The following is a 20,071-nucleotide window of genomic DNA, read 5'->3' on the forward strand; positions in this document are numbered from 1 at the left end:
TGACAAGATTTCATTCTTTTGTAGGGCTGAATAATATTCCATTGTAGATATAAAACACTTCTTTATCCATTCATCTATTGATGGACACTTGGGTTCCTTCCATAATTTGGCTATTGTGAACAATGCTGCAGTAAACATCTTTGTATTAGTGTTCTTGTATTTTGGGGGTAAAAACCCAGTCATGTGGTTACTGGATTGTAGGGTACTTCCATTTTTAATTTTTTGAGGAACTTCCATACTGTTTTCCAGAGTGGCTAAAACAGTTTGCATCCCCACCAACAGAGAGCACCCTCACCAACACTTGTTGTTTCTTGTGTTTTTTATTTTAACTATTCTGACAGGTGTGAAATGATATCGCACTGTGGTTTTGATTTGCATTTCCCTAATGTTGAGTGATGTTGAGCAACTTCTCACGTGTCTGTTAGCCATCTGGATGTCTTCTTTGGCAAAGTGTCTGTTCATGTCTTCTGCCCATTTTTAATTGGATTATTTGGTTTTTGTTTGTTGAATTGTAGAAGTTCTTTATATACTTTAGATACTAGCTCTTTATCTGATATGTCATTTGCAAATATCTTCTCCCATTCCCTTTTAATTAAAAGGAAACCTATGTTGCCTTTTGTTAGTCATTCCCTTTGCTTAGCAGAGGTAGGTATTGTTATTAACCATAGTCTTCAGATGAGAAAACCGAAATCTTGGAAGATGAAATAATTTACAGAATCATCCAGCTAAGGATGAAACTCAGACCTAACTCTAATAACTGTGTTCCTCACTATTATCCTAGATGCCTTTTAGGTAATATTTAAACTCATGCTATCAAGTTGAAAGTATTAGTTATCTGTTGCTGTTTTACAAACCCACCCCAAAACTTGGACATACCCAAATACAATCATGAGTTATTTTCTTGCATGGCTTCTGGTGGGTCAGGAATTCAGGAGGATCCTGATGAGGCAGTTCTCACTCAAGGTCTTTTATGAAGTTGCGGTCGGATGTTGGCTGAGGTTGTAGTTGCCTGAAGTCTGGACTAGGGTTAGAAAATTCACCTCTAAGGTGGCTCAATCACACACCTGGCAGATTGATGCTGGCTGCTAGCAGGGGTCTTCCATTGCCTTCCATGTGGATTTCTTCCCAGAGCTGTTGAGTGTCCTTCCAGCATGGTGGCAGGCTTCCCTTATGATATGTGATTCAAAAGGTCAAGGCTAAAGCAATAATGCCTTTCATGATGTAGCCTTGGATATAACATACTATTATTCCTACCACATTCTGTTGGTCACACGGGAAATTCCAATTCAATATGTGAAGGACTATATATGGGTGTGAATACCAGGAGGCATGAGTCGTTGGCGGTCATCTTAAAGGCTGGCTTCAATTGCAGACTACTACTTATTCTCTTCTTTCATAAGCCCTTTCCAAACCTGACTCTAGTCTATTCTTCTTAGCCTTTATTGATCCATTATAGACATTCAATAAATATTAGCATAGCCAATGAACTCAATAAATATTTGGACCTAGGAAAGTGAAGAAACCCAATTTTTTGAGCTGTTGCTAGAGGAATTACCTTACTAGAGGAAGTGAGGGCCTTCACCAATGACTCACTTTTTTCTGCCAGCCTTTTCCTTTTCAAAATCAGTTTACCTTCCCTCTAAGCTTATAATCTAGTGATTGTGAAAGGGAAACTTTCTCTGAAGCTGCTCCATCTGATTGAGAGACCTGAGAATAGGTTTGACAAATGGGTTCTTCCCGACTAATCAGAGTCTTCTCCAGGATGATGTCCCTGAGAGAGCTTCTGTAGTAGCTTCTAGTCCTAGAGAAAGCCATGAACCAGGTTCTCTTAGATACTCCATTTCAGAGTCAACCATGAGTCAATTCTGTAATGTATAAAGAGCTATAAATATCTCCATGCATTAATAATGCTGTATAGAAATACAGTATATAGAAAAAAATGTTTCTTTGGGAAGAGAGCCATTTTATTTTGTCATCGCTAATTTACTCACATTTTTCATCCTATATGTTACTTAATGAAGATAAGCCACTGAAGTTCTAGTTAGGACAGGAACTCTGTTTTTCCAGAAGTAGTGCCTGGTGTGATGTTTAAAAATACAGTTCTCTTCCAGTCCCTGCTCCTTTCTTGTTCCAAGGATGTCATTATCAATACTAATATAAATTTTTCATTGCTTGAGCCATTACAATATACTGGGAATAGATTTTTCAATTTTTCAAGTTCCACTGAGTATATTAGCAAAATTATCTGTCTGTCAGTGGGCATGTGGTGACGCCAGTAGCATCTCTGATTTTGATTGTTCTGAATCTTTTATTTTTACAGGTCTCCAGTAGAGAAAAAGCCAAGGATTTATTTGCAAACCATCCTCTCCCCCTTTCCTTCTGATTGCTTTCTCTTATGCCTTTTATTCTCTTATCTGAGTCTTTAAGAAGATGGATACTAAGAGTAATCTTAGAGAAAGGATGTGTATACTTCATTGGTAAAATTGTGAGCTTTTAAAGATCATGCTTCAAGGTGTTTTATTTTATTTTATTATTTGTAATATCCTTATAAGTTAGAGCAAAGAATTTGTTAAGGAGGAGGTTCTTGACCCATGCAGAATCTTACTATGCTTTAGGGGGCAGACTCAGAGTGTAGACATATTTTAACACTCAGTATAGTGACAATTCTGGATGCAAATGACCTATGGCAGGTTGAACTCCCTGTTCTTTTGTAATCGGCATGAACTACAAGTGGGATGCTACCTTTAGAATGCATTGTAGACTTCAGTGTGGGGTGTTATGCAAGAAGAACCTAAGAGAGGGTGATGGTGAGAGGGATAAATTTTACAAGCATTCTTAATTGAAAAGGCTAAGAAATAGAATGATGGGGTCATAGAATGGTAGATTTGGGAGGTAGCTCCAGGATCTGCTTCTCAATTCCTCTTATAATTAGGATCAGGAAAGACAGGCCAAGTACATGGCCTAATGTCACATGGCTGAAAAGTGGCAAATGGCCCTCAAGTCAACATCCTTGACTTTCAGTCATTAACCTTCCCCCAATATATCACATTATTTCAAAACCAAAAGAAGATGAGATTAATTTTCCATGGAATTTGCCTTCTTTAAAATTAGATCATTCAGAGGTAGAGACTAAATAGGTATTTTTTTAAAAGATTTTGTTGATTTACTTGAGAAAGAGAAAGAGCACACAAGTTGGGGGGTTATGCAAGAAGAGCCTCAGAGAGGGTGATGGTGAGAGGGATAAATTTTACAAGCACTCTTAACTGAAAAGGCTAAGAAATAGAATGATGGGGTCATAGAATGGTAGATTTGGGAGCAACAGAGGGAGAGGGAGAAGCAGTCTCCCTGCATGGCAGGAAGCCTGATGGAAAACTCGATCCCAGGACCCTGGGATCATGACCTGAGCCAAAGGCAGATAGATGCTTTACCGACTGAGGCACCCAGGCACCCAGGACTAAATAGATTTTTTTTGTTTGGAATATTTAGTTTGAGTAACTAACTGCAGAGATCAAATTCAACAAATGGTCTTTTATTATTATGTGTTGTTTATATCTATCCACTGAACTTGATCTTGCTGTGTAATGTCAGTGGTGCTCCATGGTTACACACCATGCAGACAACCTGTCAATGGACCTGAGGTCATTAACATCTGCCTTAGGTTCCTGTTGCTGCTGTGAGCAAATTACTGGCTCCAAACGCTTGACATAAATTTATTATCATAAAGTTCTGAGAGTCAGAAGTCTGAAAATAGGTCTGAGGTGGCTAAAAACAAGGAAGGTGTTGGCAGGGCTAGTTCCTTCTGGAAACCCTAGGGAGATGCCATCCATTTCCTTTCCAAGCTTCTACTTTTTTTTTTTTTTTTTTTAAAGAGAGCACAGGAGCACAGTTGGGGAGGGGCAGAGGGAGAGGGAGAGAATCTCAAGCAGACCCCGTGCCTGAGCCACCCTGGACGCCCCTCCTTTCCTGTCTTCTGGAGGCTGGCTGGAACTCTGTTTCCAGAGGGCCTTCGTTTAGGGCCTCTTTCCAGCAATGGCATCACTCGGATGCCTGCTTCTGTCATCACAACTCCTTTTCTGACTCTCATACTCCTGCCTCCCTCTTATAAGAATACTTGTGGTTGCTCCTCTCCAGAAAATCCAGGATAATCTTCCCATCTCAAGATCATTACTCACATCTACAAAGTCTGTTTTGCTATGGAAGGTAACAAAGTCACAGGTTCTGCAGATTCCAACATGGACATCCTTTGCGGAGGGGCGGCATTCTTCCATCACGTCTAAATTTAATATTCAGTTTACAACATTGAGTGTGATGGTGAGTTTGCATCTTATTTAGAATACATCATCTGCGTGACCTCGGGTTGCTTACATAAACTGACAAGCCTTAGCTTCTTGGTCTGCACACCAACGGATAGAAATAAGAGCCAAAATGCATTATGCACTTGGTATAGTCACTCATTCACCATTTAAAAAAAAAAAAATTCTTGCATACCTCCTTTGTGGCAGGGAGAGTGCTAGGTGCTGGGGGCACCCCCAGGATAAGCAGGTGCTGACACTAGGGCCTGTATCAAGAGCCTACGGTGCCGTGGGGAAGACAGTTCTTCATCACCTTTGTAGTCATACGAAGTATTCTAAAACTTCAAGTCGGACAGCATTGTACTGTAGAGGGGCTTGTGCCGGGGGAGCTGGTCATGGATGATTTGATCTACGAAGGAGCATGGGAGAGACTGTCCTGAGGCAGTGCTTCCTGAATTGAGATGTGGAGACTCTATAGAGATGAGGAAGGCAGAGAGGGGAGGGAAGGGCATCACAGGCAGAGAGACCGGCAGGTGCAAAGGGAGAAGGGAGCAGGGCATGGGCAGAGGATCCGAAGAAAGGTGGGGTGATGGACTGGGGAGAGTACATATATCCCAAGTACTACGCCAATGGCTGAAAGGGCACATTCCAAACACTGGCTTACTGGAGGAGGTGACCTCAGGCAAGTCATTAAACTCTGCTAAGCCTCAGTTCCCTCTCGGGTAAAATGCAAAGAACAGTTGTAGCTCTTAGGGTGTTGCAGGTTAGATAACAAAATGCCCATAATTGCAAAGCACTGGAATCTTCGCAGTTTTCCTGATCATTAACTCCTTTATTCTTGCATCAACCTGATGAGGTATTATTAACTCTATCTTAACCCTATTTTATAGATGAAGAAACTGAGGCATGGACCCTTAAATAACCTATCAGGGAACACAGCAACCTTGTAGCAGAGCCAGGATTTCAGGCAAGATCTATCTACCTGCAAGGAGCCAGCATTCCTTACCACAGTGTCACATGCCCCAGGGGGGTGGCTTCAGGAATGGATGGGATAACATGGGCGTTTTGTAAAGTAAATGTAAATCCATAAGTAAAAGCTTATGATTATTCATATTTCCCTCCCGACCGTTATGTTTCCTCCCATTATTACACTGAGCGGATTCCTTTTATTTCTTTCCCAATTCATTTTCTCTCTACATAAATTCTGATGAAAGCTACAGAGAGCAAGAGTGAGAGATGTGAAGTGCATTTGTGTCTTCGTTGATTCTGTGGCCTTGTTCGTTTTGGCCCGGGTGTCAGAGCTTCTTTCCAAAGGAACAGGGAGACGAGAACAACTTACTGTCTGTTATGCTCTTAGATTCAGTAATCAAGTGTTTGGGGCAACTAAATATTCTGGTAAATTGAGATAACCAAATAAACCATATAAGGTTTATGTAATTTCAATATTTAGCATACAAAGATATATTTAACACTAAAACTATATATTTAATCTTCCTTTAATAATTTCAGAGATGTTTCTGAACCATGCTGGTTTTCCGGATTCCCATCACCATGTCAATTATCTTTGCCTTGATGAAGTGCAGGAGTGCTGGCTTAATAGTCATTTGTAGTCTGTAGGACGCCAGAGGACCGTCCCTTACTAGAAATTGTCATAGATTGAAATTTAAATTCAATTTCTTGATTAATTCTGTAAATTTAGAACAATACGGGGAGGCTTTTGCAATCGTCTCCTTTTAATTTCAGCATTAATGTGAAACAATAAAAAGGTTTATATCTTGTGGAAAATACATAACCCCCAAATGCTTCCCCAATCCAATCAACAAGATGCAAAACGAAGAGAGAAGGCTCTTCCATTTGTCAGGTTATAGATTGTTTTTAGCGTTCATCCAGATGTCTGACGATGTCAGAACGCAAGTTTTTAGCAATTCTGATGCCAGAAGATATTCAAGTATAGATCTATTTTCATCAAGAACCACAAAAAAAAAAATTAAAAAATGTATTTTCTTTTCTGGTGTTGTTTTGAGATCACCCAGTATTTAAGAGGAATCCAACATCAATGGACACTTCTTAATTTCTATGATCCCAGATTTCTCATTACTCCTACAAATTCAAGGTCTGAAGAAGCCACTGACAGCTTGGAGCTAGGCTCTCAAAGTTGGAGCCAGCGGCATATCTTCTGCAATGACTGAAATAACTCAGTGAAATTTCTTTCTCCCTTAATAAGCTTCCTCCAGTCGTGAAATTCCCTTTGCTCTGCCGCAACCCCAATGTAAAAAGGAGAACATGTTCAGATATTGAAAAACCGTAGGCCATTACCTACTTTATCACTCATATCAAAGACACTGAAAAGATAGCACATGTACAATTGATGGATTATTCTGATCATGAAAGTCTGATGACCCCACTTGGGTTTTCAAACAAGGCATTTAATAACCACTGCCTTGTTAAAAGGTGGAAAATGATCTGGCTGGTGGCCTGATAGGACGAGGTTTTATTGATTTTACTGAGGCCCTTGACTTGGGAGATCACAGGCTTCTTAAGGGCAAACTTAAAAGGAACCATTAAGATGGATGAGTAATTACCTGTGTGATGGCTGTCATTCTGTAAAAACATCAGGATTGGGGAGCTTCTCCTTTGGGTATCACTTGATGGGGTGGGCAAGACCATAGACGAAGTCTTGTTTCAACCACTTTTAGTCCTTTGCATATATATATGAATTAGCTTTGTTCTGTTAGAAATATTGGGTGTAGATGATTTTTAAAGACTTAGGCTTTGTTTTATTCATTGAATGTTAGTGTACAAGGAAGAATAGATAGTTACAGGTGCTAGAACAGCTAAACGATGTTTCAAATGTTCCCGAAAAAAAGAAAGAACTTTATAAATGCCTTTAGTGCTCATGGTTCTGAATCCACGCTGGAATGAGGATCTCAGAAGCTTGGGACTCCCAAGGGTCCTGGTTGGACTTGAGACAACGTCAGAAAAGAGACCACTGCTGGCAGACTGGGGAAGGAGGTACTGGGTTGGACTCAGTGCTCAGGAAATGTGGAGGCGGCCTAGGGTGCTGGAGAATGGAGCTGATGATCAGCACCCTGAGCAGTAGGACAGGCATTCGGGACCCCAGGGAGCAGGGCTCCGAGTGCATGATGTCCTGTGGACTGGAAAATGGCCGTCTGAGAGATTGTGCAGTGGAGTTCTCGGACCCTCTCTCCTTTGTTCCTTGCCCTCTTTGAATTGGCATCACTCACTGAGTTGCCAACACTATCCCCAGGGTGGAGAGGGAGTAGAGGAAGAGGTTATGTTTACTAGAAACCACTGGACTACTGAAACTGGGTGAGGCAAGACTTTCCATCAGTGTTAAAATAATCACTTATCTATCATTCACTTATTCATTTATTTGTCACATATCTATGGGGCAAATATTGTATACAGTGCCAGAACAACTATGTTGTGTAATAGAGATCGACAATTATATTAACCTGATTGTCGTTCTCAAAGAGATTCTAGCTTAATAGAGACGGTCACATATTTAAATAAATGCATTATTACTATAGGTGCTGTCATGTACTGTATAGAGAATATACTGGACAGAGCAAAGCAATAAGAAACTGTGGCAAGTGAATTTTCTGAACAGGGAATGGAGCTGGGAATGACTCAGAAAGGAGATAATGTGTAACTGAGTCCTGAAAGATGATTGGCCATTAGCCTGAACTGTGGTTAGCTGAGGTGGGCAGACGTCGAGTCACGCAGGGGGCTAGAGTAACTCCAGGGGGAAGGAGGACTCTTGCCATCAGGGGTGTTTTCATGTGGGAGATAAGAGGGTCTTTATAAGCGGTTTAGGGTCAGGGAGAGGACAAGTATCTGCAAAGCAAGGTTTCCTTAGGTGAAAGATTATATGAACTTGTTGCAGAGCTTCCTGCTAAAACTCCAGATTCTATTAGGAAGAAGAAAGTGTGGACTCATCATTGACATCTTTGTCTGTTTTACTGAGCTTGGGTACCTAAGTTTTTGCCTTCTCATGGGGATCCCAAATGGGTAGCATTCCATCATGTTCGTATAATGTTTTGGGCCTCCCCTTTGCTAAGAGGCATGACTTGGCTGCTATCATCCTCTGAAGCCATAAGTGAAAGTTTGTTCTTGGCAGGTCTTTGTAGGAGATGCTGAATCTTCCTACTCATCCATGCAGACAGAAAGTTTTTGCTCTGCATGTGGGTGTGATTCTGCTGGCTGCTATTCTGTGGGTTAAAGAACAGAGTTTTTCTGTATCCTATAGCAAGATGAATCAGCCACCAAAGAGCTCACTGTGACATGAGAATTATTTGTAAGCTATCATACAGGTTTAACTTGATTTATACTAGATGAAAGCATCACCACAGCATGTGTGAGCTTAGGAGAGGAGAGGAAATCCCTTGCTTTATTTCCTACTTGGAAATACATTTTTTAAAAGGTCAGATCCAAGAGTGAAATCATGGAGGTGAGGTGCTAAAAATATGTATTAATTCCATCATTAAATGAGCTGATCATTGATGGACAAAGAAAAAAAATGGATGGGATAGCACTTGGGAAAATGATCTGCAAAGTATTATAATGACAATATTGCAATTAGATTCCAACGATGTGATATTACATAGTAGAGGAATATTTGGGAGGTTATATTTCTATGTAAGGAACTACTCAATGATTACATTTTTCATTATATGAATTTTTATATATTTGTGTACATTGGCTTTCTTCCCAGAGAAAAAATTAATACATAAGATATTTCACTTTGTTAGAAGCCATCTCTAGTAAAGGATTGTTAAAAATAATGAATGTGTCTGAAGAGAATTTGAACTGTTTTTTTCTCCTTGTCTTTTATAAATGTTATAAAGTATAGCACTACCACAGGGTGGCTGTATTGGAAGAGTAAACTGCCAGAAATTTATTGATATCACACAGAAAAGAAGAGAGAAATCAGAGACCAATTTAATCTATTTCTCTTATTTTCATTATTCTTTTATATTTTAAGCCCACTGCGCATTCTTTGGCTTTGAATTTCAATTCCAGTATACTCATGAATGCTTCCCTAATTGTTAATATCTGTGGGGTAGAATTCACTGGAAGGCCTACACCTATGGCTGTGGTTTAGCTCTAGAAACTAATTCTCTACAATGGCTTATTTCATATATTGTTGAGGGCAAACTGCTGAAGTGCAGATCCTATATTCCAAATGCATTCATGAGTACTAATTCATTTGGGAGGACATCTGTCTGTTGAACATGTTTTGGAGAACAATTTTTATGCACACGATTTATATCCGAGTATGCACAATAATTTTAGGAATAAAATTATCTACATCCTTTTTTTCAAAAGAGATCCATAAATGTTGGGAGTCTTTTGTGTGATGAAAAACAGTGTCTCCTAAAATAAGTAAGGATTGTCAGTGAAGGTGCTCCAAATAGCTTGATTGGAAACAATGGGAAGTCCTAGGGAGAGCCCAGAGACTTGGCAGGAAGTAGGCCTGCACTCAAATACTGGTTCCACCATTTGCATGAATTGTGTCATATTACATAATCTCCTAAGCCCTTGATTCTTCATCAGTAAAATGGGGTTACTAATCTAATCAAGGGATATTTATTAAGGTTCTTACCATTGCCAGTTACATTGTGAGTTTTAATAAATGATGGTTATTGTCATTAAATGTAAATTCATGACTAGTTTTGAAAGACTACCTTCTCTCCTATGGAGGTGAACTGACTAGCTTATAAATATAACTTAGTTTATTTCAGAATAACCCTGACTTGAGGATCTTTGAGAGTCTGATTTATCACAGCTTAGGTGGCTGTGATAATTTCACTGGCATCCCAGCAAGACAGTTTCCAACATGGTTGAGAAGTTGACTTGAGCCACATTATGTCGACTTCTGACAGCTAGAGCATCAATGTTAAGAAGTACCAGACCAGAAATGGAAAAAGGAAATGTATATGCAGATTTAAGTATCATACTCCCAAATATCATTACATGACATTCAAATAACAACTTCTATTTTTCTCACAATGTGTGCTTACTGTAGAAAATTTAGAAAATACCAATATGAAAAAATGTTTCTTTCACCCATTATTCAGATATAATTATAACTGTTAATATTTCAGTATATATCTGTCTAGTTCTTTCTCTAATTATGCAGCAGATTTCTCCCAACAAAAATGGACTCATGTTGAACGTATTTCTTTGAAGTATGCTTTTTTGATTTAATGCTTTGTTATGATCATATTTTCAAGTCTTTAGAGTACTCAAACATATTTTAATGCATATATGATATTCCAGCATCCTTTAATCAATCCTCTCCTTTTGGACGTTTATGTTGTACCCAGCACTCCTCACTCTTTGTCTGATGGGTGAGCTCAAACATGAAAAGTCGCAGGGAATAGTAGTGGAGGCATTGGACTAGGTCAGGGCAGCAAACTGATCAACGTGTTCACATCTAACTATGTGAGTCGTCATTTCCTCATTACTAGAGCAGTTTGCTTAGGGGTTTTGTTTAATTATAGCCCAACTTGTGGCCCAAAGAACACCTATCTGGTAATCAGAATTTGAAGATTTTCATGCCTAAGGTTCTGATTTTAAGACTTTGAAATCATAAATTCCTCCTACCAACTGAAAATTCATATTAATTCAATTTCCTACAAGCGAGTGGTATAGCATCTTAGAAAATATGCTAAAGTTTATTCTGCATTTCATGAAAGTGAGCTTATCACCAAAGTATATGGTGATCCATGGATCTTTTGTGTCACTGTTCTGGGAAATGCAAACTATCCTTTCTCCAAACAAGCTCTGTTCATTGCCCTTGCCCACCCCCACCCCACTGCTTGCCTTTATTTACATTAGGGCTTGGTTTAAAAAGAACTAGAACTGTTTCCCAAGAGTCCTGGGTTAGCATTCTTTCATTGGCCATTAATTTCTCTGTGGTGTTATATAATTCATGAACTCTCTGTGACCTACTCTCTTAACTTGTTCTCCCTAACTTTCAGTGCACGTATGTAGACAAAAGGAAGTAATAGGTTCAAAATTTCTTGGAAAAAAATACACAAGACTATCCATTTGTCTTTCATCTTTAGCCTTGTTTTCTTGGAAAACTTTAGTCTCAGTTGCCTAATTTTCAGTGATTGCAGGTCATCCTACTGTGGAAGATGACACTTGAGTAAAACACTGAAGGAAATGAGAGATATCAGAGGGAAAGTCTTGCCAGGCAGAAAAAACAGCAAGTGCAAAGGCCCTGGATCAGGAACATGTCTCGGTAATTGTAAATTGTTCAGGAGGGTCTCTGCTGCCTACCATGTGATGCCAACATTCTTTCTCCCTTCTACTTTGACTCTTTGTAGCTATGTCTTCCATTACTGCTGACAGGCCACAGGTACAGTAAGGACACATATCTGAGCACAACTGTTAGTGCTGTCCTCACAAAAGCCAATGCCCAAGGACTGATGTCATGATACTCCCCCATGGAAAAAAAGCCTGGTGTCTCATTTTGAATGTGTAGAAGATATGGCCATTGCTACCATCATTTGTCAATGATTCAGATAACACAAGCACCAATCCCACTGAACCGTCTTACATATTGTTCTTTGACTCTGAGAATATTTTCTGTCCCGTCTCCCCCAAAGTCACTTGACTCTAGCTAATTCTTACTCTTTCTGAAAATTTCAGCTTAAAAGTCTCTTCTTCCATTCATAAGCTTTTCTGCTCTGTCCCTGTCCTATCATTTCTGAGATCCCATCATTACTGAGCTCATGCCACTCTTCTGTTCAACTCTTCCATGGCTTTCCATCAGGTAAAAATAGGTCACATTGGCCTATTGGGTCCAACCTGAATGGCTTGTTCTCATCATTTCTCCCTGGCTCCACCCTCTACATACTCCCATCTATTCACTCTACTGGAACAGTCTGCACATATCAGACATGGTCCTGTCTCAGGGCCTTTGCACTTGCTGTTCCTTTTACCTGGAAAGCTCTTCGCTCAGGTGTCTCTCATTTCTTCCAGTATTTTACTTAAGGGTCATCTTTTCAGGTAGACTCTCTCTGGTCAACTTATCTAAAATTTCGACATACCTCTTCAGTCTCATAGTCACTTCCCTGATTTATTTTTTTCCTTTAGAACTAGTTACATTATAAATATATTATGCATGTTACTTACATATATTCTCTCCCCACTACTCTCCAGTACTCCCACCAGATTACAAGCTTAGGGTGGGCAGGGATTTGTGTCCTTCGTTAATGTAACTGCTGTGTTCTCAGTGCCAGGAACTCAATAAATACTTGCTGAATGATTGAACATTGAGTCTATGTATGCATTTACGTATGCATTTATTATCTACTTATTTATTAATTTTACTTTGTTTTATTGAAGAATTTCTTTTCTCAGGACCCAGGCAGGGGGCCAAGAAGGCTGGCGCAGAGGATGATCTGAATGAGGATTGTCTTGCTGAGCTCAGAATCGTTACTTATACTTTTCTAACTCACAGCATCAAAGAAGCTCTTGATTTCATACACCCTGACCCATAATCTTCCGGACATTTTCAGGAACACCCCAATTCTGGGATATAAAGCTAATGAGCCCCCTTGTGCATTAAAGTTAATAGAAATGAGGAAACCCTCATATATTCTACTATAACAAAATTTAAACATAGGATAGCAACTACTTCTGACATTCTCATCAAACTTGTAAAAAGAACATATATTAAGATACATAGACAAAGAAAAGAAAACCCTTTCCCTAAATGTTAAAAATTCCTTTTATAGTGAAAAATCAGCACACTAGATCTTTTATTCCATTTAAAGAAAAACACTTGCAATGCAGGAATGAGAAATCTAGTATGTTAAAATTTATAATAATCTATTTTTTAAGGCTTGAATCACAGATTTTTTTTTTGATGGATATGGGCAGGTTGTGTCTTTCAAACAGAATTTTAAAGATTCCTGTGATGTTAGTGGGAAATTGCTCACTACTTTGCTCTTCAAATGGCATCCCTGGCTCTTGAGAAAGATTTCTGAAAGCCTTTATTTGATTCTTGACAGCTGTGCATTCTTCCAGGCTGCCAGATGAGACTCTATCTTGTCTAAATGTAAATACCTGGTTACTTGACTCCCTGGCATGGAGGGCAGTTTATTCTTTTTGTAGGAAGCCTTGATTTTAAAGAGAGGAGAGACTGAGGGCCTTTCATTAGCAGGCAGGCTTCAAACTGTTTCCAGACCCTGTGTTTACTCCTATAGAGCAGACTTGGTTTTCATGCCCAATAAGTTTGAGAAAGCAGTAAACACTGTCCGGTAAATGGGTCACTGATACAGAGTGGGAGGTCACTCTGGTCTTGCAGAGTATGAAACTGTTGCTCTCCTGGGACTGAGGACACCGGTGGGTCAGTGTTCACCATGGAGCACACTAGGGAGGACTGAGTTTCTCCTCTGCCCTGGGCAATTAGGATCACAAGTTGCTCCGGTCAGTAGACGGAGAAGAGCAACCCTGGGAGGAGGAACGGTTCTGACTTCGTCTTGGGCAATCTGAAGGTCTTGAATGAGGGAAACTTAGAAATGCCTCTTTTAACATACACAGGCACATGTTCACATACACACTCATAAGGCTATTAAACGCGCACCCCTCTTTTTGGGGGGCAGGGTTGGAGGTGGCCTGAAATTGCACAATTGATGCTGTCATTTCTGCAGCACTTCTTGTGAAGGATCTAGGTGTTTCTCCTAATATCTCCACTGCAACTTCCAAATCATAGTCTTCCTGTGTTAGCTGAAAGCATTAAAACCAGAAATTACCATAATAGTGCTATTTACCCCTCATTTATGGAGCTACTAGTGTTATTTTTCCACTGACTTTACAGAATGCATTTCAACCCACAGTATTTTTGGTCTGGTTGATGAAACTCAATTGTACTTAAAAAACACAGTTGGGCATTGTATCCGAAGACGAAACCAGCAGGCTTGTCATTTCACAAAAGGGACTTCCAGAGGTTGCAGTCCCTGTAATCGGAGAGTATTTCATTTGGTGTTTGATGCTGTGGACTAATGCCTTATTTCACAGCTAATCATCTCCATGTGCTTATATAACTGGACCAGGGTTTGAAGGAAGACTGTGCATTTCAACAGCGCTATGAACTAGGTGCAAGAAATTCAGTTTCTCTTTATGTAAAAACAGATCTGAAAGGGGGGCTGGTGAGTGGGATATCAGCCCTGGAAGAGTTGTACCAAGACATTGAAAGAAAAAAGTGTGTGTTTGTGTGTGTGTATGTGTGTGTGTGTGTGTGTGTGTGACATCCCTGAGGTTGTTAGCAAGGATTTACTTCATTGATGTTTTATGCTCAGGCATAGCACTTGGAGACTCTCTCTGAACTCACAAACAGCCCTGATTATGGTGTTTGTGACAATGCCACGGGGTCTTTGCATTATTTATCCCCGTCTGCTTTACTCATCCAGCTTTCTGGGAATATTTTCAGATGGAATCACTAATTAGCACATATGTGGAAACTTCTCAAAGCAGTTTGGCCCTCTCCTCATTACTTTTTAATTTTTTTTTCTATTTGCCTAATGTATGTCAAAGATAACATTTTACACGATGGGTCGGGGAAATGTTCACACTGAAATGGGCATGTTTCGTGCAAGAAAAAAATTAGTCAAGCAGGGGACCTTTTATAGGATCAGAAAGAAAGCAGCTCAAATGCATATTAATGAAGAATGGTGTTCGTTTGGTCCATAAGGTGTTCTATGGAGTATTTTATTAGTTGACCTCTAGGAGAGCTTTCTCAAATTGCCTCACAAATATGTTAACTATCCTGTAAACTGTGCCTTTATTGATCAGTGCGCATCCTGACTTTGGTAGATTACGCGGTGACCTCCTTCTGCTTCCCAGAGCTTTGAATTCTGTACATTTGGGGCACATATTTTCCTAGTTAAAGCGCAATCCACACGTGTAAGAACACGCCTTTTTTTTTTTTCCATTTTGAAAAGCCAAGGAAAATGTGAAAACAAGGTCTCTGAATTTCTGCATCTCCTTTCCCAGGTTTCTTTCTATCTCTCTACCTCAAAAACTGAAATGACTTCCTGTGTCTCACAGTAAACCCAGGGCTTGAAATGTGAATTCTCAAGCAATGGCATTCTTAAGATGACAGAAAAATCTAGGTTCAGCCAGAAGAGGAAATATTAACACTGGAAGAATAAAAAAAAAAAAAGAAAGAAAAGAAACAAACAAACAAAACCCATGGGGATATTTAACAATAAATCATCAAGATAAAACAGATCTCTTAGACAAAAAATGTAAACTTGGCTATACAATGTTGAATTAGGTAGACTGTTATTTTCTGTGTAACATGGGCCTACCAAATATATATATATATTTTAAGTGGAGCAGCAGTATGCGTGTGTGAATGACTGGATTGTGGTATCTAAAGGATCTGCTACCCAGTGTATTTATTACGATCGCATTTGCTTTCTGAAGAACTCAGTGTAAGTATGGGTGGGAACCCTTCAGAGTGTTCTCTACGGAAGTCCAAAATACATCCATATACAGTCTTTTACACGGTGCAATTTAACTTCAGGCATAAAATGGTCATTTGTGAAGTGTCCAAGTTACGATCATCACCTACAGAATCTCATAAATGATATTAATTGAAGAGATTTTTTTCTTTTTTAACTTACCGTCAGTGGCTCTTAGAGCGTTTTATCTCTAGTATCCTAAAGTCTAGAGTTTAAAGCTTAGTCTGGAATGGAGACTTAAGATTTGCTTCTCTGCTGTAGTCTTAAAGAGGAGCCTGGGACAGCATGTGGACCCATCTTCTATGCCAACTCCATTCTCTGAGAGTGGCTGCCTGTGGGCTTAGTGGGAAAGTGTGTTGGGATCTAGAAGTAATGTCTGTAACCCCTACAGTAAGGCATTTGTGGCAGTGACAATGCACATGCCGGGCATTTTCCAGCCCTCATCTAAAAATTTACATTCAGTCTTGTGAGCTTGTTAATTTAATAGCTGATTTACAGATGAGAAAACTGCATCACATTTTGTTCCAAACTCAAGCTAATTCAAAATGTTCTAAATCTGAACTGTCCAAGATGGCAGCCATCAGCTACATGTGGATATCGAGCCCTTGAAATGCGTGGCTGGTCCAAATTGAGGTACACCGTAACTGTAAAAATACGTGTTGGGTTTCAGAGACTCAGTATGAAAAACAGAATGTAAACATCTTACTAATATTTCTTACGTTGTTACATGTTGAAATGATAATATTTTGGATAAATTGGGTTAAATAAACTACGTCAGTAAAATTAATCTCACCTATTTCTTTTGATTTCTAAAAAAATGTGGCTACTAGAAGACTTAAAATTACCTAGGGGGGTCACATTTCTGGCTCATGTGATATTTCCATTGGATCACATTGCTCTCAATTAACATGTCTTCTCTTCTTTCATTAGCTCTAATTTTAAATATTTTAAACTTTAAAGACAGATTGTGGTTTCTTTTTGACAATTCTGTAGAAAGAAATTGTTCATTTTTTTCCCCCAAAATATTTAACTTATTTTCCAGGCTGCTTTATGCCTTTGGGCCTTTGCTCTCGCGTGTTCTGTCTGGAAAGCCAGCACGCCCTGGGCCCACCTCCGAGTGAAAGCCCCACTCACTGATTTTCCAAGACTTGCCTCAAGTATCACTGTGGTATCATGCCTAAAATTAAGGCCCAGTACAACGAGCTGCCTTAGGGTCTAGTGAGGTTAGCATGGCCTCCAATGGCCTCACCGCAAGTTCCCCTCCTCACTCCGCTCCTGCAGAGAAGGTATGAGAGCCAAACAACCTTCCTTGTCAGGAGGTCCAAGTGCAGCTCCCGCCTGTCCTTGAGTAGTGGGTTTCACTTCCCTGCCAGCCACACAATTATTCAAACAAGCCAATCGCAGCCTCCTGTGGGAACCAGGGGTGCCCAACGTCCTGGTGTTACAAAGCTAGCCTCCTGCAATCTCATTCAACCTGCTCCAGAGTGCAAGACTGGTATGATCTCACGTATGACGAGACACCTTCCTCCCCCTGGACATGAGTCTATGTGACTCATAAATTGCTGTCCATCGAGACTGCCCAGGGCTGGTGTTGTGTTCGGACATCTCATTAACCCGAGGCTGGAATCTCTTGCTCACCAACAGGGCAAATAAGAGGTCATCAAAACAACTGCCTTCTTGCATAAACCTCCGCTCATCCACCTCTTCCAATGCGGAACTGGCCAGCCCTCTCCTTTGCGGCACTGGCTGTACTGGGTATCCTTCGATCTTCGTAACCAGCCCTCTTGCTTGCACTCATTTGCTTATGCATCTCTGTTCTTCTATTTAGAAACCGAAAGTTGATTGAAGGTAGCAGAATTTCTGTGTGTTTATATTTCTGGTTCTGAGGGCTGTGCTGGTACCTAGCAGGCCCTCGGCAAGTGCTCGATGAATGAACAATTCCGAAAACCCTGGCCTAGTTGGTGCTGGTATTAGGAATCTCCTACTTTTTAAACACAAAGAAATAAATTGATTTTTCCTCAGCCTAATAATTGCTAGTGGAGGGGCAGGGAGGGAATCTGCTTATGATGCAAGCTGCTAAGGAAGAGAAGAGGTGGTCTGAGGTGATGGGAAGAGAGCTGGTGACTTCTGTCTCTCCTCCTCCCGAAAGCTCTGCAGTGGTAGAAAGAAGAGAGTGCCTTGGGGAATAAATTTAAAGAAACATCAGGTCCACAGAGTTGTGTGAGCAACCACATTTTATCTTTTAGGAACCATAATTTTAAAAAAAAGATACTTTTTTAAAATTCAAAAGCAGGGGGTGCCTGGGTGGCTCAGTGGGTTAAAGCCCCTGCCTTCGGCTCAGGTCATGATCTCAGAGTCATGGGATCGAGCCCCGCATCAGGCTCTCTGCTCAGCAGGGAGCCTGCTTCCTCCTCTCTCTCTGCCTCTCTGCCTACTTGTGATCTCTGTCTGTCAAATAAATAAATAAAATCTTTAAAAAAAAATTCAAAAGCAAAGAGGGGCATAGTTGGTTAAGCATCCGACTCTTGGTTTCAGCTGAGGTTATGATCTCAGGATTCTGGAACAGAGCTTTGTGCTCAGCGAGAATTTGCTTGAGATCCTCTCTCTCTCTCTCCCTCTGCCCTTTCTGCTTGGGCTAAGTCTCTCTCAAATAAGTAAATCAATCTTTAAAAATAAATAAATAAAAGCAAAAAAAAACATGCTCACTGTGATTATGGATAACTCAGATTTGTTTCAGAGGAGAAGTCCATGTCCACAGAGGGAAGGAGCCTAGAGTAGGTATGCATTTGGTTGGAGAACAATAAGATGAATCTAATCTCATAGAAAGAACTGGGCTGAATCCAGTGCAGTTGGTAAGCCTGGGCTTGTAACTGATAAAGCTTTTACAAGGCTAGGTCTTGCTCTCAAGCCACTATAGTGCCTGTACCCTAGGGACATGAGGACCTGCAGAGTCACGGATGGAAGAAGTCCCGCTGAATCAGTCATTAGCCTTTCTCTCAGCCCCTTCCAGGGCCAGACATCTGGTCTCCCACTGATCTTCTCTGGCCCTTGCCCAGAAGACAAGAGAAGCATCCAAGGCCAAGAACACTGTTGCTCTGCTACTTCTCAGTTTTCTCAAATGTTCCCAGTTGAATGAAACAGTGATGGCATTATTATCTCTCTGCTATCTGATTTATACTGTCACTAATCTGTACAAGCTGGACTTCGCCAATTAATAAATGACTATTAGCAATTCAAAACAATTAAAACGGTCAGATAAAATATCATAGTCTGGTTTAACTGCATTAAAAATTAATACTGAGATGGCTTATATTTTCTAAAATGTCAGTAGTCATGGGCTAACTATCCTAGTTAGGACTTTCGTTTCTCATTTTTATCTCTATGTATGTTTCATGTTGAATTGTCCTGTCCTTTACACAATTATTGTGATAGTAGATAGTAGATTGTTTTCAAGTCTTTGCTTAGCAACAACAGCTTTATATTAGTCCCTAAATGGCTTTAGGGTATGGTTGGTCCCTGGCAACCCTAGTCTGAACTCACTGCTTTCCAATGGAGCTACCCCTTGCTGCTGGGGTGTCTGTTATAGGAGTGGAGATGTGGCAAACTAGTAAAGGTGCCCTAAAAGCCAAAAGGGATTCAGTAGCTGGGCTCTCTCCTGGCCAAGTTTCAGTTCCCAAATAGTCTAGTTCACTGATATTCATGGCCTCTGGCCCAGAGGATCTTTAGGGTGGGAAGATAAAATTCGGGGTTTATACTTCTGAGCTTCAGTTTCCATCTCAGCCTGCGGACTGCCCTCCATTTAGAATTAAATTAACTTAAAAAGAGAGTGCAAGTACTTTGTTTGAAAAATCTGTTCAGTTTGCCTGGTGATCTAATTTTCAGCCCAGATATGATTTGGCCTCCCTGTTGGATAGTGTCTGCTTTTCATTTGCTGGGTGTTGTTCACAAGGTCCCAGGACATCGCAGACAGCTGCCAACAGAGCAGCAGACCTTGGAAGGCCAGCCCCCATGCATATTTCTTAACTTCAGAGTCATAAGACTGGCCTCTAGCTCTGCTGCGATTACCCTGGCTTCAAGAAGGAAGGCATGCTTTCTGTTCCGCAAAGCATCTTGTATTATTTTTTAAACATTTTTCTTTTGATACATACCCAAGCACCACACATTTTTCCCCCTTAATTTTTAAACCCACGTACACTTCAAGGGAAATTGAATCCATATGTTTCTGATTCATTTACACACAACTCATCAAAATATTGTTTTAAAAGAGCTAAA

This window comes from Neovison vison, chromosome 4, assembly GCF_020171115.1.
Source record: "Neovison vison isolate M4711 chromosome 4, ASM_NN_V1, whole genome shotgun sequence".
NCBI classification, from domain to species: Eukaryota; Metazoa; Chordata; class Mammalia; order Carnivora; family Mustelidae; genus Neogale; species Neogale vison.